The following is a 17,825-nucleotide window of genomic DNA, read 5'->3' as shown; positions in this document are numbered from 1 at the left end:
TCACTCATATAATCCTCCACCATTCTTTCAATGGTGAGAGAATCATATGCAGTGACAGTAGACGACATGTCAGTAATCGTTGGCAGGTCCTTCAGTCCGGACCAGATGTCAGCACTCGCTCCAGACTGCCCTGCATCACCGCCAGCGGGTGGGCTTGAAATTCTTAGCCTTTTCCTCGCACCCCCAGTTGCGGGAGAATGTGAAGGAGGAGCTGTTGACGGGTCACGCCCTGCTTGACTTGACAATTTTCTCACCAGCAGGTCTTTGAACCTCTGCAGACTTGTGTCTGCCAGAAAGAGAGATACAATGTAGGTTTTAAATCTAGGATCGAGCACGGAAGGCCAAAATGTAGTGCTCTGATTTCAACAGATTGACCACCCGTGAATCCTGGTTAAGCGAATTAAGGGCTCCATCCACAAGTCCCACATGCCTAGCGGAATCGCTCTGTTTTAGCTCCTCCTTCAATGTCTCCAGCTTCTTCTGCAAAAGCCTGATGAGGGGAATGACCTGACTCAGGCTGGCAGTGTCTGAACTGACTTCACGTGTGGCAAGTTCAAAGGGTTGCAGAACCTTGCACAACGTTGAAATCATTCTCCACTGCGCTTGAGTCAGGTGTATTCCCCCTCCTTTGCCTATATCGTAGGCAGATGTATAGGCTTGAATGGAGTTTTGCTGCTCCTCCATCCTCTGAAGCATATAGAGGGTTGAATTCCACCTCGTTACCACCTCTTGCTTCAGATGATGGCAGGGCAGGTTCAGGATTGTTTGCTGGTGCTCCAGTCTTCGGCATGCGGTGGCTGAATGCTGAAAGTGGCCCGCAATTCTTCGGGCCAACGACAGCATCTCTTGCACGCCCCTGTCGTTTTTTAAATAATTCTGCACCACCAAATTCAATGTATGTGCAAAACATGGGACGTGCTGGAATTTGCCCAGATGTAATGCACGCACAATATTGCTGGCGTTGTCCGATGTCACAAATCCCCAGGAGAGTCCATTTGGGGTAAGCCATTCTGCGATGATGTTCCTCAGTTTCCGTAAGAGGTTGTCAGCTGTATGCCTCTTCTGGAAAGCGGTGATACAAAGCGTAGCCTGCCTAGGAACGAGTTGGCGTTTGCGAGATGCTGCTACTGGTGCCGCCGCTGCTGTTCTTGCTGCGGGAGGCAATACATCTACCCAGTGGGCTGTCACAGTCATATAGTCCTGAGTCTGCCCTGCTCCACTTGTCCACATGTCCGTGGTTAAGTGGACATTGGGTACAACTGCATTTTTTAGGACACTGGTGACTCTTTTTCTGAGGTCTGTGTATATTTTCGGTATCGCCTGCCTAGAGAAATGGAACCTAGATGGTATTTGGTACCGGAGACACAGTATCTCAATCAAGTCTGTAGTTGCCTGTGAATTAACGGTGGATACCGGAAACACGTTTCTCACCGCCCAGGCTGCCAAGGCCTGAGTTATCCGCTTTGCAGCAGGATGACTGCTGTGATATTTCATCTTTCTCGCAAAGGACTGTTGGACAGTCAATTGCTTACTGGAAGTAGTACAAGTGGTCTTCTGACTTCCCCTCTGGGATGACGATCGACTCCCAGCAGCAACAACAGCAGCGCCAGCAGCAGTAGGCGTTACACTCAAGGATGCATCGAAGGAATCCCAGGCAGGAGAGGACTCATCAGACTTGCCAGTGACATGGCCTGCAGGACTATTGGCTTTCCTGTGTAAGGAGGAAATTGACACTGAGGGAGTTTGTGGTGTGGTTTGCAGGAGCTTGGTTACAAGAGGAAGGGATTTAGTGGTCAGTGGACTGCTTCCTCTGTCATCCAAAGTTTTTGAACTTGTCACTGACTTATGATGAATGCGGTCCAGGTGACGTATAAGGGAGGATGTTCCGAGGTGGTTAACGTCCTTACCCCTACTTATTACAGCTTGACAAAGGCAACACACGGCTTGACACCTGTTGTCCGCATTTGTGTTAAAATAATTCCACACCGAAGAGCTGATTTTTTTTTGTATTTTGACCAGGCATGTCAATGGCCATATTCATCCCACGGACAACAGGTGTCTCCCCGGGTGCCTGACTTAAACAAACCACCTCACCATCAGAATCCTCCTTGTCAATTTCCTCCTCAGCGCCAGCAACACCCATATCCTCATCCTGGTGTACTTCAACAGTGACATCTTCAATTTGACTATCAGGAACTGGACTGCGGGTGCTCCTTCCAGCACTTGCAGGAGGCGTGCAAATGGTGGATGGCGCCACCTCTTCCCGTCCAGTGTTGGGAAGGTCAGGCATCGCAGCCGACACAATTGGACTCTCCTTGGGGATTTGTGATTTAGAAGAACGCACAGTTCTTTGCTGTGCTTTTGCCAGCTTAAGTCTTTTCATTTTTCTAGCGAGAGGATGAGTGCTTCCATCCTCATGTGAAGCTGAACCCCTAGCCATGAACATAGGCCAGGGCCTCAGCCTTTCCTTGCCACTCCGTGTCGTAAATGGCATATTGGCAAGTTTACGCTTCTCCTCAGACTCTTTTAATTTAGATTTTTGGGTCATTTTACTGAACTTTTGTGTTTTGGATTTTACATGCTCTCTACTATGACATTGGACATCGGCCTTGGCAGACGACGTTGATGGCATTTCATCGTCTCGGCCATGACTAGTGGCAGCAGCTTCAGCACGAGGTGGAAGTGGATCTTGATCTTTCCCTATTTTACCCTCCACATTTTTGTTCTCCATTTTTTAATGTGTGGAATTATATGCCAGTATCAATAGCAATGGCCTACTACTATATATACTGCGCACAACTGAAATGCACCACAGGTATGGATGGATAGTATACTTGACGACACAGAGGTAGGTAGAGCAGTGGCCTACTGTACCGTAATGCTATATATTATATACTGGTGGTCAGCAAACTGTGCAAAACTGAAATGCACCACAGGTATGGATGGATAGTATACTTGACGGCACAGAGGTAGGTAGAGCAGTGGCCTTCTGTACCGTACTCCTATATATTATATACTGGTGGTCAGCAAAATTATGCACTGTACTCCTACTATATACTACAATACAGCACAGGGGTGGTCTTCAGTATGCCGGCGGTCGGGCTCCCGGCGACCAGCATACCGGCGCCGGGAGCCCGACAGCCGGCATACTGACACTTATTCTCCCTCGTGGGGGTCCACGACCCCCCTGGAGGGAGAATAAAATAGTGTGGCGCACGTAGCGTGGCGAGCGCAGCGAGCCCGCAAGGGGCTTATTTGCGCTCGCCACACTGTTGGTAAGCCGGCGGTCAGGCTCCCGGCGCCCGGTATGCTGGTCGCCGGGAGCCCGGCCGCCGGCATATCGTAGTGAACCCCAGCACAGATATGGAGCGTTTTTCAGGCAGAGAACGTATAATACTGGTGGTCACTGGTCAGCAAAACTCTGCACTGTACTCCTCCTATATAATACTGCTGGTCCCCAGTCCCCACAATAAAGCAGTGTGAGCACAGATATATGCAGCACACTGAGCACAGATATGGAGCGTTTTTCAGGCAGAGAACGTATAATACTGGTGGTCACTGGTCAGCAAAACTCTGCACTGTACTCCTCCTATATAATACTGCTAGTCCCCAGTCCCCACAATAAAGCAGTGTGAGCACAGATATATGCAGCACACTGAGCACAGATATGGAGCGTTTTTCAGGCAGAGAACGTATAATACTGGTGGTCACTGGTCAGCAAAACTCTGCACTGTACTCCTCCTATATAATACTGCTGGTCCCCAGTCCCCACAATAAAGCAGTGTGAGCACAGATATATGCAGCACACTGCATATATCAACCTCTCCCGTAATCAACCTCTCCACTTCACCACTCCATTTCAGGTGGAATTCCCAAAAATAGGATGAAACAGTGATATATAGTGAAGTACAGTTTATTCAAATGTGCAAAATATGCAAAATACAAGAATCGAATGTACAAATCAGCAGGAAAATAAATAGATATAATTTGAATCCACCACAGATTGGCGGACCCACGTACCAGAGTTGGTGGGGTGTCAGACAGTGCCCACCCAAAAAACGCCTGAAGTGTTACTCCCCGGGATTTGCAGCAACAGTCAGCGAATTCTCTCTGGCATCAAAAGGTCCCTCCAACCGATCGCCAATTCAAATTTTATCTATTTATTTCCTGCTGATTTGCACATTCGATTCTTGTATTTTGCGTTTTTTGCACATTTGAATAAACTGTACTTCACTATATATCACTGTTTCCTCCTATTTTTGGGAATTCCACCTAAAGTGGTGAAGTGGAGAGGTTGATTGGAGGAAATCTGCTGTTGATTGCCGCAAATCCCAGGAAGTAACACTTCAGGCGTGTTTGGGTGGGCATTTCTGACACCCCACCAACTCTGTGGGGAAGTGTTGCTGGATAGAAGGTTCACCCACACATATGAATATTCTCTCTTCGGACCGAAAAATACTGCCTATTTCAACCCAGGGAGCGCACCACAGCAAACTTTAGAACACAAACTGAACTATTTTGGGATACTGGTGACCATCCCAGCTGGTGGATTGCAGCACCTTTGAATTGAAGCGCCATCTGTACATTTCTTTGCTTTCTAATGCATTGGTTGTTTGTTATGTTTTGGCTCTAGTGTATTTGTTATGAGTTATGTTTTGGCTTTAATGTATTGGTTGTGAGTTATGTTTTGTCTCTAGTGTATTGGTTGATGGTTATGTTTTGGCTCTAGTGTATTGGTTGTTAGGTATGTTTTGGCTCTAGTGTATTGGTTGTTGGTTATGTTTTGGCTCTAGTGTATTGGTTGTTTGTTATGTTTTGGCTCTAGTGTATTGGTTGTGAGTTATGTTTTGTTTCCAGTGTATTGGTTGTGAGTTATGTTTTGTCTCTAGTGTATTGGTCGATGGTTATGTTTTGGCTCTAGTTTATTGGTTGTTTATGTTTTGTCTCTAGTGTATTGGTTGTTGGTTATGTTTTGGCTCTAGTATATTGGTTGTTTTGTAATGTTTTGGCGTTAGTGTATTGGTTGTGAGTTATGTTTTGGCTCTAGTGTGTTCGTTGTTAGTCATGTTTTGTTTCTAGTGTATTGGTTGTGAGTTATGTTTTGGCTCTAGTGTATTGGTTGAGAGTTTGGCTCTAGTGTTACTGTGACTTTAGGGGCCAAAAATTCAGAGAAAAGTAAGTTATTTCTGTAGTTTTTAGGCTGCTGGGAGGGATGAGAAGTGCTGGCTGAGTAATTGTACTTGTTTTTTGTTATTTATCTGTATGCGAGGAGAGATTAATATTCATTTTAGAGACTTGTGTTACCATACGGGTGTTTTGTTCAGTAATATGGTCAGGATTGATATGTTTAAAGGATGCTTACTGTATGTGTATTGTGTTTTTTTTTTTAGAATGTACAGTTTATTTTGTCTTAGTTTGTTCCCTTTATTATTTAACATGCATTATTATTGCTGCAAGCTTTTTGTTGTTGTTGCTGCTGTATCCTGAAATCAAGCACTTGAAACCCCCCTATAGAAATCCTGCTTTCTCCTTGATCTCCCTGCACCTTTCTCACACTGCATTTACTATGATCTGTTGTAAAAGCTTGCTGGGAGATTGCTACATTCATAATAACAAATGTTTGTGTCCTCCTTACAACCTGCTATGAAATGAATAGGCCTATCTACCCTTCTTGGCTGTACTTTGTGCTGTATTTTATAACCTCTCAGTGCAGAATGGAAGTACGGATAAGCTCTCCATTCATAATATTAATATTGTCATTCATTTATAATATTGATATTGTAATAAACATATCCTGACCAGAAGATTCTTTGGATTGCAAAGGAGACTGCTCTGGGCAACAGATCAAGACAAACTGATAGAGCAAGGTGTGCCCAGTTCTAGTATATATTTGTCATTTTACTAGCCATTCATTTTTGTCAAAGCCTTACTAACATTTGAATGAATATGCCTGCTTTCCCAATTGAAAACTCTTTACTCCTGCTGCACCCTCTCTCACCTTAGTGTAGGGTGAATACATTGTACCAGGGATTCCACCTTCAATTGATAGACATTTGTTAGTGCATTACAGATTTGCTGGAGCTCTGCTATGTTATGACAGCAACTTGGCAGTTAAGTCTCATTTTAACATTGCCAGACACCAATAGGAAAGTTCTGCAATACGGTTGGGCTCCCAAACCCTCCCCTCCCTCCTTCCGTACCCATTCTTATCTAACTGAAGTGGTTAAAAGGGGTATAGTTATGTGATCAGCAGTAGGGAGACCACTGGTCACTATTACCGATGCTGGGATCCCGACCGGTGGACAGTCGGCATGCCGACTGACATGGACTATTCCCACTCGTGGGTGTCCACGACACGCAAGCCACCAAGCCCGGAAGGGGCTTCACTGCGCTTGCCATCACCCCCCCATACTCCACCCAGTTAAAATATTATTGGTATTAAATTGGTAAAAATAAATAATAGTGTTAACCAATGTTTCAGTGTCCTGGTGAGAAGTTACCTGTGATCACCTGCTGTGTCGCACCATAATGTGGCTAAATGCAGCCAAGCGCACACTCACTGTCCATAGAAAGTGCATATAGAACAACCATGTTTCTGGTTTTTATTGTACAGCACTTCAGCTGTGTTGGATGCTGCTCATATCTATGTACAGTATGTTGGATGCTGCTCGCATCTGCTGTATCTAATGCACATTTACTTGTTTAAAGGGGCAGATAAAGTGGGAATTTGTGATGTGCCCTCAGAACACTTCGAACTGCAACACATCGCAACCACAGCATCACTCGTGTCTATGGGTTGTGCAGGAAAAAAACCTACTGTAACTCCTGACTACACAGATACACGTCGCAAATCACCAAGATTTGAATTGGCTTCATAAGGATCTAGGGCCCTCATTCCGAGTTGATCGGTCGCAAGGCGAATTTAGCAGAGTTACACACGCTAAGCCGCCGCCTACTGGGAGTGAATCTTAGCTTCTTAAAATTGCGACCGATGTATTCGCAATATTGCGATTACTAACTACTTAGCAGTTTCAGAGTAGCTCCAGACTTACTCTGCCTGTGCGATCATTTCAGTGCTTGTCGTTCCTGGTTGACGTCACAAACACACCCAGCGTTCGCCCAGGCACTCCCACCGTTTCACCGGCCACTCCTGCGTTTTTTCCGGAAACGGTAGCGTTTTCAGCCACACGCCCCTGAAACGCCGTGTTTCCGCCCAGTAACACCCATTTCCTGTCAATCACACTACGTTCGCCGGAGCGAAGAAAAAGCCGTGAGTAAAAATACTTTCATCATAGTAAAGTTACTTGGCGCAGTCGCAGTGCGAACATTGCGCATGCGTACTAAGCGGATTTTCACTGCGATGCGATGAAAAATACCGAGCGAACAACTCGGAATGAGGGCCAATGTACTTAGCCTTGGAGAGAGAGAAAGTGGACCTGAAGTCCCGCCACTACATCTGTATTACATCTGCATATTGGGGGTAATTCCAAATTGATCGCAGCAGGAATTTTGTTAGCAGTTGGCCAAAACCATGTGCACTGCAGTGGAGGCAGATATAACATGTGCAGAAAGAGTTAGATTTGGGTGGGTTATTTTATTTCTGTGCAGGGTAAATACTGGCTGCTTTATTTTTACACTGCAAATTAGATTGCTGATTGAACACACCACACCCAAATCTAACTCTCTCTGCACATGTTATATCTGCCTCCCTTGCAGTGCACATAGGGGGTAATTCCAAGTTGATCGCAGCAGGAAATTTTTTAGCAGTTGGGCAAAACCATGTGCACTGCAAGTGTGGCAGATATAACATTTGCAGAGAGAGTTAGATTTGGGTGGGTTATTTTATTTCTGTGCAGGGTAAATACTGGCTGCTTTATTTTTACACTGCAAATTATATTGCAGATTGAACACACCACACCCAAATCTAACTCTGTCTGCACATGTTATATCTGCCTCCCCTGCAGTGCACATGGTTTTGCCCAATTGCTAACAGAATTCCTGTTAAGATCAACTTGGAATTACCCCCATGGTTTTGCCAAACTGCTAACAAAATTCCTGCTGCGATCAACTTGGAATTACCCCCATTATTCTTTCATTTCAGCCAATATCGCATGAGGTTAAGCTTACTTGGCTGAAAGTCATGTGTTAAATGTATTCTTGGTAATATTGAAATTAAGACATATTACATTTCTTAATATACTGCCATATCAATCTTTGGTAATTATCTATTACAACTGTGCAGAAAGGTCAGAATGTATTACAACTACTGAAATATTTACACCCGATCAGTAGATAATCATATTTCTGTTCTACTATTGCAAAAAAATGGCAGTGTACATTTTGCTTCTTCATGTGTTCCACAGAGAGCATCAACAGCAGCCAGAAGAGTTTCCAGTCGTAACCAGTGAAACAGAAAAATACGTGGTGCACATTACTGCTTCCTGATTATTTTCTTTGCAGCATAAACTTTATTTACCATTTATATAAGGATCATGGATTCGATAAGTGGCTGAGTGAATCTGAATTTCCAAGGGCTATTATAGATTAATTGTACTTTTTTTTTTTAATATGGCTACTTGCACTAATACAATTTTGTTGTTTACAGTCAATCTTTTCTGCTTTGTCGTGCTAGTTAGTTTTATTAAGATCTTATTGTGTTTATTAGTAATTTGTCACTTTAATTGTGTATTTAAGCAGTGCTCTTATTATGGTTTTTCTCTGAATGGGTCCCAAAGACCTCAATGTGTTTAACTGTGCACAGCATTACCACTCCCTGGCATTTATATTGTACCTTTGTGGGTATTGAGTCTGTGTATTGAGGTCCTGGGAACCGTTTACTGACTCACTTTCTATTAACTGGATATGGTGACAAGGCAGTAGTTACCAATGATGTCTGAAAATCCCCAAGGTTTGGGCTCCCACTATTAAACTGAGTAAAAGAAAAAACATATTTTTTCTAGTTTGCAGTTTGCCTGGAGCGTCTATGAGAGTAAGTAAGTGGGGTAGGCCAAAAATGACATAAACTGGTAACATTTTTTGGTTAATTATTTTATTAGGTTTATATTTCATAATAAAAATATTAGGAAAATGTTTCATCAAAATGTTTCCTTATGCAAAAAAAACAAAAAACACATTGGTGTTTACAATTTTATTTTTTTAACCATTGCTTTTCAAGTAATTTTATAGATATTAAGAAAAAATAATTTGACAATTTCTAAACCTATTTTTAATTATTACCATTTCTAGTTCAGAAAAGCTTTTTTATTATTATTATTATTATTATTATTATTAGTAGTAGTAGTAGTAGTAGTTGTATTAGTATTATTACTACTTATTCATTTTTATTTGTTTGCAGTTTAACACCATTGTAAATGCAACGTCAAACTCCATTTGTCTGACTCCACTACTTCTAAGTTACAGATGCCTTTTGTGAAAGCTCCAATGGATACTAATACCAACTACAAGTAAGAACTTGTCAAATGGGCTCATTTATGTTCAAAATCAGTATCGAATGTCATATTTTGTTTTAGATTCTTCAGCACCTAAGTGGCCAATTAGAGAGAGTAAGATCACATGGCAGGGGCGTTTTAAGAGAGGAGGGGGCCCATGTGCAGAGACAAATTTCGTACTGCGCATGCGCGGCAGCCTAACTTCTTGATCTTTCTTCTCCTTTGGCCTCTCACAATGGAACTCTTCCCCCACCCTCGGTCTTGGTCACTCTTTTGTCCTAGTCTTTTGCCATCAATGTACTCTCTCTGACTTATCCAAATCTTCCCTTTCTGACCACCATCAACATTCCTCACTCTTTCCTCATCTCCTGCACCGCTCCCAACGTTTAACTCTACCCTCATTAGATGATGCTCTTGATCCCACTATTTTGTCCTCCTTGCTTGTCCACCATCATTATTCTAAGCCCCAACCTTGGATCTCTAAATTTACTAAGTTCTTTTAAAAAAACATGTGCCACTTAATGCCACTGCAGAAAATCTAGTTCCTTGGTGAACTACCTTCACTTCAGATTCATCCGTTGTTCTGACAGTTCCTCCCTCACTAAACAATCCTTCAAGTCTATCATCTCTTCACAGTCATCCTATCACACTGCCTTTTTTTGCCACCCTCAACACCCCCCCTCCCACACTTACTGCCTCACTTCCAAAATCAAAGCCATCAAACACAAAATCATCTCCTGTTAAGTCTTCTGACACATCCTCTCTGTAGATTGTAAGCTAAATTGAATAGGACCGTTTTCCCTTCTGTCCTCGTTACCTATAACTCTTGCTCAACAGCTATACTATGCACTTCCTGCTTAGGGCTTGACTCCACTAATCCTCTGATTCTGATATAGTTGTCAGAAGGAAGCGGCTAACCATACAACAAATATTCTAATGCTGCAGGAGACGTATATAGGAAATAGACGCCTCCTGCCAGCATCTGCGATCTAAGTGCAGTGTCCAAAGACACAGCATCGTCTTACCATCGCAACCATTGTTAGCGGTGGCCACAGCCCTCGGCCAGTCTGCGTAAGCCATAGCTTATTTAGATTAGCTATCTGAAGCCCCTTTCAGCTCCATGAAGTTTGTGGCTGACGACGCAGACCATGGCTCCGCACAGCTATAAAATTAGGGCGTCATGTCGTTTTGTAGAATGGTTTTGGTTGCACCATCCCAGCTCTACCCCCAATAGCTGTGGCTAAGAACCGTTCTGCACATGTGCGTTTCCGCAAATATCAGATTTGTATGTAAACTGGGTTTGCGGAAATATCTGAATCATGCCCATAATACATGGAATATCAAACAGGTCAGTTGTAGACCGGTATCACAACTTTACAAATATAAAAGTATTATCTGCAGACTTCAAAATTACCTAGGTGAGCCATGAAAGATTACACAGTGAGATAAGAGCAGAGTTGTGTATTGTACAGGATTGTGGAATGATGGTAGACATGGCTGGAGAGATGAGTTTCAGGTCACATTTGAAAGCTGAGAAACTGGGACAGCGTCTAATGTAGCATTTTGAGGGCAGAGTGATAAACACAGATCTCTGATTTTGTGGTAGTATTTGTTGTTTTGGAGATGTGGTGACATCTCATGAGGTCTGCTATACCATAGCTGCTGAGCGCCTGTTCTGGAACACACCCTAACCATACTGTTTTAGTGTGTGTGAGAAGGTTGGAGATGTAGGGAGAAGAGGATCAAGGGATTTGGTAGTGAGAGCAGTGTGATGTCAGCTGTAAGTATAACAGAGCCAGTGAGGCATTTGGGAGGGAAGGGGCAACTGGGGTGGAGGTTCTGGAGATGAAAATGTTGTGGGCAGCAGAGTTAAGGTTAGATTGAAGGAGGCAAGAGATTGATTAGATAGTGAGGGGCACATAATAGCAATCACTAGTAACTATCTGTCTTGTTCGTAACTCTGTTTGGCCAATGCCTGATTGTTGTTAGGCAACTGTAAATATGCCAAAAATGAAAGATTATAATGTATATGATAGAATAAAATAGTGTTCCTGTTAGGTGATTTTAGAAGGGTGCCATGTCCGACCCGTTTTGTTTATTGTGAAATGCGCCATGCCTTCTGCTGAGCAGGCACACACATTGTAGCACTCTAACGGGGCAAAAGAGGAAGACGACAAATGCCAGGACCAGCCGCTGAACCCAGTCCTCAGGAGGGGCACATAATATTTATTATTATTATTATTATTATTTATTAACAGTGTCTTATATAGCGCAGCATATTCCGTTACGCTTTACAATTAGAACAACAGTAATAAAACAAATCCGGGCAAAAACAGACAGACATAGAGGTAGGAGTGCCCTGCTCACAAGCTTACAATCTATAGGGAAATAGGCATTGATACACAAGGATAGATGCTACCAGTTAAATAATGGTCCACCAAATTGCAAACGTTCTTAATGGGTTGTATGATATGATGACCCAGCAATGTTGGCCATGGGTCAGGTGGGTCTAAGAGTAAAGAAAGACAAAATATGTGAGGTTATGTGTACTGTACGCAGAGGATATAATTAGATAGGGAAGCATTGAGGTCTGGAATTTGATAAGCTTGTCTGTAGAGATGAGTTTTCAGTGAACGTTTAAAGGTTTGGAGACTAGAGGTGAGTCTTATTGTGCATGGGAGGACATTCCACAGAGTGGGTGAAGCCCGATAAAGTTCTGTAATTTTGTGTGGGAACTAGTAATACGTGTGGATGAGAGACGCAGATCTTGTGCAGAGCGGAGAGGTCGGGTAGGGAGATATTTTGAGATAAGTGAAGAGATGTATGTTGGTGCAGTTTGGTTAATAGCCTTGTACTGTATGTAAGTAAAAGTATTTCATATTTAATACGGTAGAATACCGATAACCAATGGAGGGACTGACAGAGTGGATCCGCAGAAGATGAACGTCTTGTTAGGAAGATTAGCTTCTCAGCTGCATTCAGAATGGATTGTAATGGTGAGAGCCCATGTTTGTTAAGACCTGTCAGGAGACTATTACAATAATCAATGCGGGAGATAAAGAGAGCATGGATTACAGTTTTTGCCGTGTCTTGTATAATATGGTTGTATTTTGGATATGTTTCTTAGATGTACAGTATGTAACAGGATTTTGAGACAAATTGAATGTGGGGTACAAAGGACAGTTCAGAGTCAAGAATGACACCTAGGCAGCGAGCTTGTGGGGTAGGGTTACTTGCTGAGTTATCAACAGTGATAGAGATATTAGGTTGGTAACTACTGTTGGCCGGTGGAAATATAAATAATTCTGTTTTGAAAATATTAAGTTTGAGGTGGCAAGATGTCATCCAAGATGAAATGGCAGAATGGCATTCAGTGACACGGCCCAATACAGATAGAGACAAATCAGGGGTGGATAGGTAGATTTGAGTACAGATGATACGGACATCCAAAAGAGCTGATTAGTGTACCAAGACATGCAGTATAGATTGAGAAAAGCAGAGGACCTAAGACTGACCCTTGCAGTACTCCAACTGATAGACAACATAGAAGGGTGGTACCCAAGTCTCCCACTGCATGTCGCCAGCAGCCAAACCCACACAAGCTGGGGACACCCACATGTACAGCTTATTCCTGCAATTGCGAGGCATCAGAGTCTGTACAGCACATAATCTTACTGATATGATATGGAATAGGCTGGGTCAGATAGCAGCCAGGCCGGACTCTTGCTGAATGCTTTGGGCCAGTATCCAGCCGGACACACATTACTAGATGCTGCACATGAGCTACTGGACATTTTGGAAGTGTAAACGTGAGGCTTGAGCAAGGGTGCACACACACACACACACACACACACACACACACACACACACACACACACACACACACACACACACACACACACACACACACACACACACACCATATTTGTTCCATTTTCATAACGTGGCCACATTCTTGGGGAGTGTGCCCAGCACTTCAGAATATTTAGGGGTTTATTCATGAAGCAGTGAAAGAAGAGGAGAAGTGAGCCAGTGGAGAAGTTGCCCATGGCAACCAATCAGCATTGAAGTAACATAATTTGCATATTGTACGAAGCAGCTGATTGGTTGCCATGGGTAACTTCTCCTCAGGCTCATCTCCACACTTTCCACTGCTTCATGAATAGAACCCTCAGACTGTGTCTACTCTGAACCTCGCTCACACCTCTTTAATAAAAAAGTTGATTGCCGTGGTGACTATAGGAACAGGGGCTATCCCTCCTGTAGCTACTGAAATAGAGACAAGTCTGTTTGCATGTAGGAAAATAATAGTACAAGCTCAGAACTATATCGTACATGAGCAGCCTGCCCTACACTTATATTATATTACACTGTCTGAAAGCTTCAGTGATAAAACAATCAGTGCATAAAGTATTATGGTACAGCAGAGCTCTAGATATTCCCATTTACAACCTTATGCAACCACTGCTCACTTAAACATATCCACTTCAATAAAATCCCTGTGCTCCAGTCTACAGTAACTATGTGAATTATGAATTATCTTTCATTTCACTTGTGTACCAATGATGTTTCATGCATTCATGAATAACATCATTACTCATTTAATGCTACTTTGGTCACAGAACAAAACATTTATTTCTCAGAGCTGACAAGTGTGCTGTAGTATGTTGGTTTACATTTTATCCTTACCATCTTTCCAATAAAATCAAATCAAGTATAATCCATCCATTTCAAGCTTACTGTTCTGTCAGTCAATGATTCTAGTCACTTACCTTTCCAATTCTCATATATATCCTAACCTGAAAATTGGTCTGCATTATTATCTCTTATTTATAAGGACAAAATGTGACAGAGAATAATATTGAAAATATTTGCTGTTGTAGCTATATTGTAGTTCTGGGGAGCACAAATAGTGTAATGGTTAGCATTACTGCCTCACAGCACTGGGGTCCTGGGTTTGATTCCTACCATGGACTTTCCACAACTGTGGACTTTCTATATTCTCTGGTTTCCTCCCACAGTGAGTCAATGGCGGGGGAGGCACTGGCTAATATCAGAGCCAGATTTACACACACACATGTGATTTTGACTATACAAATAATTAGAATACCAACATAATAAATAATGAAAAGATATTTATAAGTTATATTTAACTTCTTTATATTATTCTAATAATTTTATAGTCGTTACTCTGGAGTATGTTGGAGTATGACAGGTGAGGCTCTGCCTATTCTGACAGCACTTCACTGTAGTCCAAAAATATACTGGTAGGTTAACTGGCTCCTGCCAAACTGAATTGTAATGTGTGCGGTGCGCATGTGGTAGAGAACATAGATTGTAAACTCCACTGGAGCAGCGACTTGTGTGAATGGACAAATATATCCTGTAAAGTGCTGCAGAATATTTGTTCACTAAAGCTTAATCTGGCCCTTTCCCAACATAGCTGCTCTGCTATTTTGGTGTCAACAAGCAGCCATACTGTGCGAGGACCCTACTTGCCATAACAGTCATGCTGATAGAGCATGTCTATTAAGAGGCTGTGCCAGCAAAGACTACGTCCCACTTAGCGTCACTTGAAATAATGAACACATGAGTTCTTCCACATTGGGGGTAATTCAAAGTTGATCGCAGCAGGATTTTTGATAGCAATTGGGCAAAACCATGTGCACTGCAGTGGAGGCAGATATAACATGTGCAGAAAGAGTTAGATTTGGGTGGGTTATTTTATTTCTGTGCAGGGTAAATACTGGCTGCTTTATTTTTACACTGCAAATTAGATTGCAGATTGAACACACCACACCCAAATCTAACTCTCTCTGCACATGTTATATCTGCCTCCCCTGCAGTGCACATGGTTTTGCCCAATTGCTAACAAAAATCCTGCTGCGATCAACTTGGAATTACCCCCATTGTCTTTATTGTCCATGCTTGGCCATTGTGCCGCGCCTCTACACAAATATATTTATTAAGGTAAGGAGAGAATCTGAGGCGCTTTAAGAGAGGAGGCCTGTGCGCAGTCTCCGATTGGGCCCCCTCCTCTCCGGCAGTGCAGTAGACTCTGGCACCACATGCAGAACAACCTGTCACCACATGTTTGGATTTCTGCTGCAGGACTGATTTGTGAGTTCACATCAGGACTATTTCTTTCTGTTGGTGGTACAAATTGGCCACATTGTGCAATGTATGTACTGCTGTGGCCGGCTGACTGACTTTTCCCCTGTTCCTGCACAGCAGAGGTGGGTGCGCAGGCGGTGTTCGAACTCACAATCCCATAGGATTGACTGGTGCTAACGGTGCAGCAGCATGGTGTATTATATCGGGCATATGCACAGAAATAGACTTGCTGCAGCGCGCTGCAAGCAACAATGTTAGTGGACACATCTGCACATGATATCTGTTGGGTATCAGACTGTCAGATAAAATGTCTGTCAGTCTGACTGGCATTATATCTGACCATGTACATCCAGCATAACAAGGGAAACCCCAGCAAAGTACATGCAAAGCCTATGAGATCAGCCATTTTGTAATATAAGGAGACATGATGTCTGAGTATTACCTTTTATAGCCAGGACAGTTGGGAGGCAATCACAAGACCGTCTGTTGGGATCCCGGCGGTCACAATGCCGATGGTAAAATGCCGCCGCCAGATTACCGATGCCACAGGCTTTTCTCCTTCTGTGGGTGTACACGACACCCATAGAGGGAGAATATAACCTGTGGCAAGTGCAGCCCGCAAGGGGCTTTCTTGCCGGCATACTGGCGGCCGGGATGCCGCTGTCGGTTTCTTTACCACTGTTTTCATCACTCACATTCACATCATTTTGAAGTACATCAGGGTTTACACACATTTCTCTCTGCGTGTTGCAGCTATCTGTCGCCCGCCTGAGCAGCCTAAACAATTTCTGGAAGATTTCTCTGCCTGGCTCCCTCACTTTCTATCCTCTGACATCTCTTCGTCTTGTGAGAAGAACTAAGCAAACTAACAGTATTTTCAGGAGCTCAAAGTCTTCTGAAAGAAACAAGGTATAATTTGTGTAGGTACTGTATAAATACTTACTGATATTGATGCTGGAATGCAAAGAGAAAGGTTTTAAGGAACCTTTCTTGTATTCAATCATTTAACATAATAATAAACGTTTATACGTTCAAGATAATGGATGTCGGGATTCCAACAGTCTGAATACCGACAATGGAATCCAATCCTGACATCCGTCAGAACACAGACGCCGGATTCCCGAAGGTCAGTATAGCCGGGAGGGTTTGGCTGTGGGGAGCAGGGGGTTTTTAGGTTTGGCTGCCACCCAGGGGGCTTAGGGTTACGTTGCGGGGGTGGGGGTTAGGGTGAGGCTGTGGGGAGGAGGGTTAGGATTAGGCATCACCTGGGGGGGTAGGTTTAGGCACTAAGTGGGGAGGGTTAGGCTGCGGGAAGGGGGGTTTAGGCACTAAGGGGGAGGCTAGGCGCTAAGGATGGTAGGGGGGTTGTGACCACTGTCCTCCTGTCTGCCAGTCACACACACTGATCCCTAATAAACATACTGTATATCACATTTTGAGTTCCCACATGTCCTTCTATTGCTATTTTACAATTTTCAACTCTGATATGGTTTAAAGCAAAACATTTCAGAAGGTTATCTTCTATACAAATGAACTGAAACCCTTTGTTTTAATAATTGTTTTCAAAGAAGACACCCGCTACTGAGTTTGTTACAGTATGGTTTGTATTGTTCTTCTAGTAGTGTATTGTTCTTGGAGGTATGGCGGATAACCAGTTTATTTGTATATTTCATGCACTGTAGGTAAAATTACATGTTTGCCTCAGTAATAGGAATGAAATTAGCCACTTACTTTTAAGCTCAGTGGAAATGTTCCCATAAGCTTCATGGTATCATGGTAGTAGTTTTTTCTTAAAAAGTTCATAGTATTGGCTACTTAGTATGGGTCATTCACATAAGCGTTTGGTTTAGCTGGCACAGTGCCGTCCAAAGAATACAATTTTTTTTTCTTTTTAGTATTTATAAGTTTAAATATATTTTGATAGAAGTATTATTAAACACCATTTATAATTTCTGAATTCTAATGCAAAAATGTATTTGTAAGTAAGGCGAGTTTATAGAAGTGTTTTTTCTTAATTGAAGTGATGTATTTATTTCCATTTGCACAGTATCTTCCAATAGTCATGGCAACATTTCCAATCCCCCTATCCATCCCCTGGAAAAAGAGGTCAAATGCTATCCTCATGTAAGTACAAGAACATTATCATGACATTTCTCCCCTATAGTGCAGCCTTAAGGTAAAAAAATGATCTTCATGATCTCTGTAAAGGTGGCGCTTCAAATCCCTGGTAATTGCCGCAAATGAGACAGATTTGCAACGTTT

The 17,825-nt window shown here is 42.9% G+C and overlaps 1 long non-coding RNA gene across 4 annotated transcripts in view; it reads left to right on the top strand.

Moving 5' to 3' along the window:
* The window catches only part of LOC135050634 (uncharacterized), a 109,635-nt gene that overhangs the window by 13,334 nt on the left and 78,476 nt on the right, over positions 1 to 17,825 (top strand). For 2 of the 4 annotated variants that reach the window (XR_010241706.1, XR_010241705.1), the window contains exons 1-4: positions 8,361 to 8,424; positions 9,356 to 9,464; positions 16,317 to 16,472; positions 17,611 to 17,687. This is a non-coding gene — a long non-coding RNA (uncharacterized LOC135050634). Of the gene's footprint in view, positions 1 to 8,360; positions 8,425 to 9,355; positions 9,465 to 16,316; positions 16,473 to 17,610; positions 17,688 to 17,825 lie in introns of those variants that run through there. The other 2 variants (XR_010241707.1, XR_010241708.1) reach the window with 2 other exon arrangements.

This window comes from Pseudophryne corroboree, chromosome 2 (genome assembly GCF_028390025.1).
Source record: "Pseudophryne corroboree isolate aPseCor3 chromosome 2, aPseCor3.hap2, whole genome shotgun sequence".
Classification (NCBI taxonomy): Eukaryota; Metazoa; Chordata; class Amphibia; order Anura; family Myobatrachidae; genus Pseudophryne; species Pseudophryne corroboree.
Note: the sequence above shows the minus strand (reverse complement) of the source record. Positions and strands in the feature narration are given on the sequence as shown.